Source organism: Carlito syrichta, unplaced genomic scaffold (assembly GCF_000164805.1).
Source record: "Carlito syrichta isolate Samal-C Ts95f unplaced genomic scaffold, Tarsius_syrichta-2.0.1 Scaffold314345, whole genome shotgun sequence".
NCBI lineage: Eukaryota > Metazoa > Chordata > Mammalia > Primates > Tarsiidae > Carlito > Carlito syrichta.
Window position 1 is genome coordinate 247,170 of NW_007258441.1, and position 5,119 is coordinate 252,288.

Below are 5,119 nucleotides of genomic sequence, written 5' to 3' on the forward strand. Positions count from 1 at the left end.
AGGGGCGCCGGCTCATTCTGCCTACTTCCTGCTGGGGAGGGACGGCATGGGGGGGGTCTTAAGGCTGGTGTGGGGCCAGAGGTGGTTCGGACGGAAGGGCCAAGTATGAATGTAACAGTAGTTGGTTGACTGTTATTCGAGACAGCTCTGCCAGGCGCTGTTGGAGAAAACTAAAAACACACGGGGCCACTGATAAGAGGATAAATACAATAATTAGTGGAGTCAGAACAGGGAGAAGCTATGTTAGGAGCTGGGCATGGTGGCTTAGCCTGTAATCCCAGCACTTTGGGAGGCTGAGGCAAGAGGATTGCCTGAGCCCAGGGGTTTGAGACCAGCCCGGGCAACTTGGTGAGACCTCATCTCTACAATAAAACACACACAGAAAATAGCCACGTGGTGGCATACATTTGTAGTTTCAGCGACTTGAAAGACTGAGGTGGAAGGATCGCTTAAACCCAGCAAGTTGAGGCTGCAGTGTCCGTGAGTGTGTCACTGTACTCCAGCCTGGGTGACAAGAGTAAGACTACAACTTAAAAAAGGAAAACAGAAAAGGAGGAACACCTTATTGATATGAAGGTCTGTAGCCTTCAGGTAAGTCAGAGCCTGCAATTATAATGATGGCTGTCAAGAATTAGGGCTTCCAAGGGGCCACAACATACAGAAAATTGTGGAAATTGTGAAAATGGTTAATAGAACATGGCTTCTGTATGGGCAAACTACATGGGCAGTCAATAAAAATGTTGCTTGTTGTCTACACTACAAAGAGGGAAAGAATGGGGGAACAGGTGACTACAAAAAGATTTTCCTATAAAAAAGACCTCAAGCAATTTCAAGAAGGAGAACTTATTCTTATTTTTGAGTTGGAGTTTTGAGACAGGAGATTGGTAGGCTTGCCAGCCCACTGAACCAGCAACACTCTCAGGGCTTGACTTGCCAACCCATTAGAGCCAACAATTCCGGGGTTAGGCTTATCAGCCCCGCCAGTGCTCTCTCTGGGGTTTGGCTGTCCGATCCATTGAGCTGACACTTTCGAAGCCAAGCTGGCCTGAAAAATCCATATCAGTTTCACTCTTGTTGCTTAGGCTGGAGTGCAGTGGCACACTCACGGCCACTGCAGCCTCAACCTTCTAGGCTTAGGTGATCCTTCTGCTTCAACCTTCCAAGTAACTGGAACTACAGATGCATGCCACCACACCCGGCTAGTTTTTGTGATTTATTGTAGAGACAAGGTCTCACTAAGTTGCCCAAGCTGTTCTCGAACACTCAGGCTTAGACAATCCTCTTGCCTCGGCCTCCCAATGTACTGGGATTACAGGCTGAGCCACTGCTCCCAGCCAAGAACTAGAGTGATTAATAAAACAAGGGGCTGAGTTCCTAGGAGGAAGACTGCAACATCATGTAAAGAATAAACTGTAATGATTTCCCTGGTCTTTCCCCATTTTGTATCTATAGCCATTTGTTCAGGTCATTGTATACCTGAACATGAAAGCATTTACTCAGACACTTGAAGATGATTGTATTCAGGGACTCAAGCAATATTTTGAGTGGAGACTTGAAGGAGCAAGATAGTAGGAGTTCTGATTTATAGTGGTTCAGCTATCTTCATAGAACTACCCAATAGAATTTTTCCCATACTTTGAGAGCATAATTGGTAATTTTTTTGGAGGGAGGAAATTGGAGTAACCCCAGCATTGGGTTTTTTATGCATATTCTACTGTGACCAAGTTGGCAAATTTAAAAAATATTCATTTCTGGGATTGGGAACATAAAGATTAGCATCACCTTTAAAGAGCTAAAAGATGTAGGGATGGTGACTTTTAACATACATTTGTTTAATTCTCCACTTGTTCCCTCCAACAAGGGTTGAATTCTAGGGAATTTCTGTCAGTGCTGTAAGTTCAACCAGCAGCAATTCCAATATAGCTACTGGTACAGTAGCTGTCATTGGAGCTACTGCTGGGAGATACAGTATCCTACAAAAATTCCTCAAAATCCAAACATTATTTCAGGGACTGAACTGAAGAACTAAACAAGTATGTATGGACCATATCATAGTCATTGGAAACCTGGAGGATAAGTGATGTGTTTCAAAGAAGTGAACATTCATGGTTTTAAAATTTAGTTGGCATATCTTTGGGAAATCTATGGATAGAATCCAATCCATTTTTATTGAAGACGTTTGTGTAGGACTTTTAGCACACTTTATTTTCAGGCCTTGTTTTACCCTCGTATGTATTGTAAAAAGAGGAATCCTGTAGATTTTTTTCCAGGTTACTACAATCAGCTTCTGCCATCCATAGTTTAGCCTCCAAGTGCCAGACTAGTATGTGTACAAGTTGATATGGGTCAGGTAATCAGAAGTAATTCTAAATTCCTCAATGATTAGTTTCTGGTCTTGTCTGGGTTTAGAGATATCTTTTGTTATAGAACTTATCAACTTGAATCCAAGGTTTAAATTCTACAATTTACCAACATACCTGGCTCATGGGCAGAATAAGGTTTTAGAACAAGTGGCATTTGGGGTTTAGGAGAACCATTGGAAAAAGATTAGAAGTTTGGAAAACGGGAAAGTAGAGAATGATTTGATACATATTCATAAGGAAAGAGAATGGAAGGTCAAGGAAAAAGGAGACATAAATAAGTCAACTGAGAACAAAAAAGGGAAAATTTACTAATGAAACAATCTAATTCATTGTTGTGTATTTTTGCCAAATGTTTCATTAACCTTAGTCAAAGAATATTTTAATGAATCAATTTTTAAATAATTTTTAAAAATCAGGTCTTTATATATACACACAAAAATTTCCTACTGGGTCTGAGAAGTATTTTGTTTCTTTTAAAGACATTTCTCAAATAAACAATTTGTTACCAGAGTGGTTAATTGCATTAGTTTCCTAGGACTGCCATAACCGTATCACAATCTGTGTGGCTTAAATAATAACATTCATTTTATCACAGTTCTCGAGGCTAGAATTCTTAGATAAAGGTTCCAGTAGGTTTGGTTTTGATCTGAGGGTTCACCCCTTAGCTTACAGATAGCCACCTCTTTCCTCCGTCTTTATATGGTTTCCTGTGTTTGTGTGTGTGTGTTTAATATCTATTGCACTCTTCTTATAAGGGCATCAGTTATATTGGGTTAGGGCCCACTCTAATGACCTCAGTTAACCCTAATTATCTCTTCAACGGTCCTATCACCAAATACAGACACATTCTGAAATACTAAGAATTATAATGAGTATATGTATGAAGCAAGAGTTTTTGTGGTCGTAGGAAAGAATTTAAATTTAGAAAGCACAATGGGAGCTAGCAGAGGTCAGTCAAAAGTTTTGCTTGGGCACTTTGTGTCACATACTGCTTACCTAAATGTTGGTCACTTCCTCTGAATGCAGACCAACAATCCATACACTGTGAAAGGCAGAAATCCAGAGAAAAAGCTCTTGGCTTAAAGTCAATACCGCAAGATAAAAAGCCAAAATAGAAGGAGAATCACATCTAGGAGAATCACATCTAGTGACTTTACTAGTGACAAACAGCAAAGTTATCCAAGTGGCCACTGTTCTTGTGAAAATAGAAAACTCAGTGGTCTGTGAGGCCCATTTAAACTGGCTTATAAGACTAATGCCTAAATTCTATCTCATTAATCCCCTTGCATGACAAACAACACTTCTAGACAACACAAAATGGCAGAACAAAGGAGAGCAAAGAGTGATGAAAAGAAATCCCCTCTTAGAAACAAATGGAAAGCAATAATAAACCCCTGGTATCAAACAAAATAAGCAAAGAACATAATGCAAACAGAGGGAGATTCGGACCTGGTACTGACTTATCATGAAAGTAAATTCTCATCAAGCTGTGAGAAGCAAGTCAAAGCCTCCATATGTACCACACTTGATTGATGACCAGGACCCATGGTAAAAATAACAGAGATGCTACTCTCCAGAAAAACTAAAAATAGAGGACAATAACACAAATAAAGACAGTGTAATTATTCAGAATTAGCTGTAGCAAGGGAAGCAATCATTATTGCTTGCATTTTTCAGAGACTTGAAAGTCAGTAGGGGAGTGGAAAAGATTTATAGTAGAAAATATGAAATGGCCTAATGTGTGCCCTGTTGGTAGCTTGTTGATGTGGAAAAGTTGGAGGCAGCTTAAATAAAAGCCAGGCATCCAATGTAATTGGTTTGGTAAACATATTTGATTTCTCTGGATGGTCCTATGTTGGAGGTGGGGTCAAAAGATAGGGAAGCTGCAGTGATTGGCCATGCCCTAATTGTTCTGGGCTGATTACGATAGAGGATGTGTTTGACTTCCTGGGTTGACTGCTGCAGAGTTGCAGAATGTGTGATTGGTTTCTTAAGTTGGTTCCTGAAGAAGCTGTGGGTCTGAGCTCTATTGTCATAAGCAATCCTGCCACTGTCTCTTTGTATACTCTTATATTCAATCTCTAAAATATCATTCAGGATATATATTTAAACTACACACACACACACACACACACACACACACACACACACACACACACACACACACGTACGTTCTCTATTATTTTGGAGCTCAACTTCCATGGGAGAGATAAATATATATGAATGGATGAATAGAAAAACATTAAACTCAATTGTATAGAATATGCAAGAATAATTTTGAACTAACCTTGTATGTGTGCATTGAGAAGAGGCTCAGGTATGGTTTTGTTTGAACATAAAACAAACAAAAAACCAGTGTATGAAATCTAGTGAAAAGGAGGAAGGGAGGAGACATTTACTCGTTAGCTAAACATGCCTAACAAAAGACATCCAGATGATTTTTCATAACCTGTGTATGGGGAAGTAGAATCAGCTGAATATGTTTAAATGTAAAGAGAAGTAACAGAATTGATAGACAACTGTGCAGCAGCTACACTGTGGATTATCTGATTTGATATGATTATGATTTGATATTCCTATGATGGAAAGCTGTTGAGGCTTTTACAAGGAGTAGTGACTCAATCTGAACTTCTTTTAGACAAATTGCCTTGAGGACATTGGAGGATGCATTTCACTGGGTGGAATCTACAATCAAGGAAAGTAGTTTTCAAGTTAGCATAAGAATACTCAAGTGATAAGTGCCCTAAGAATGGCAG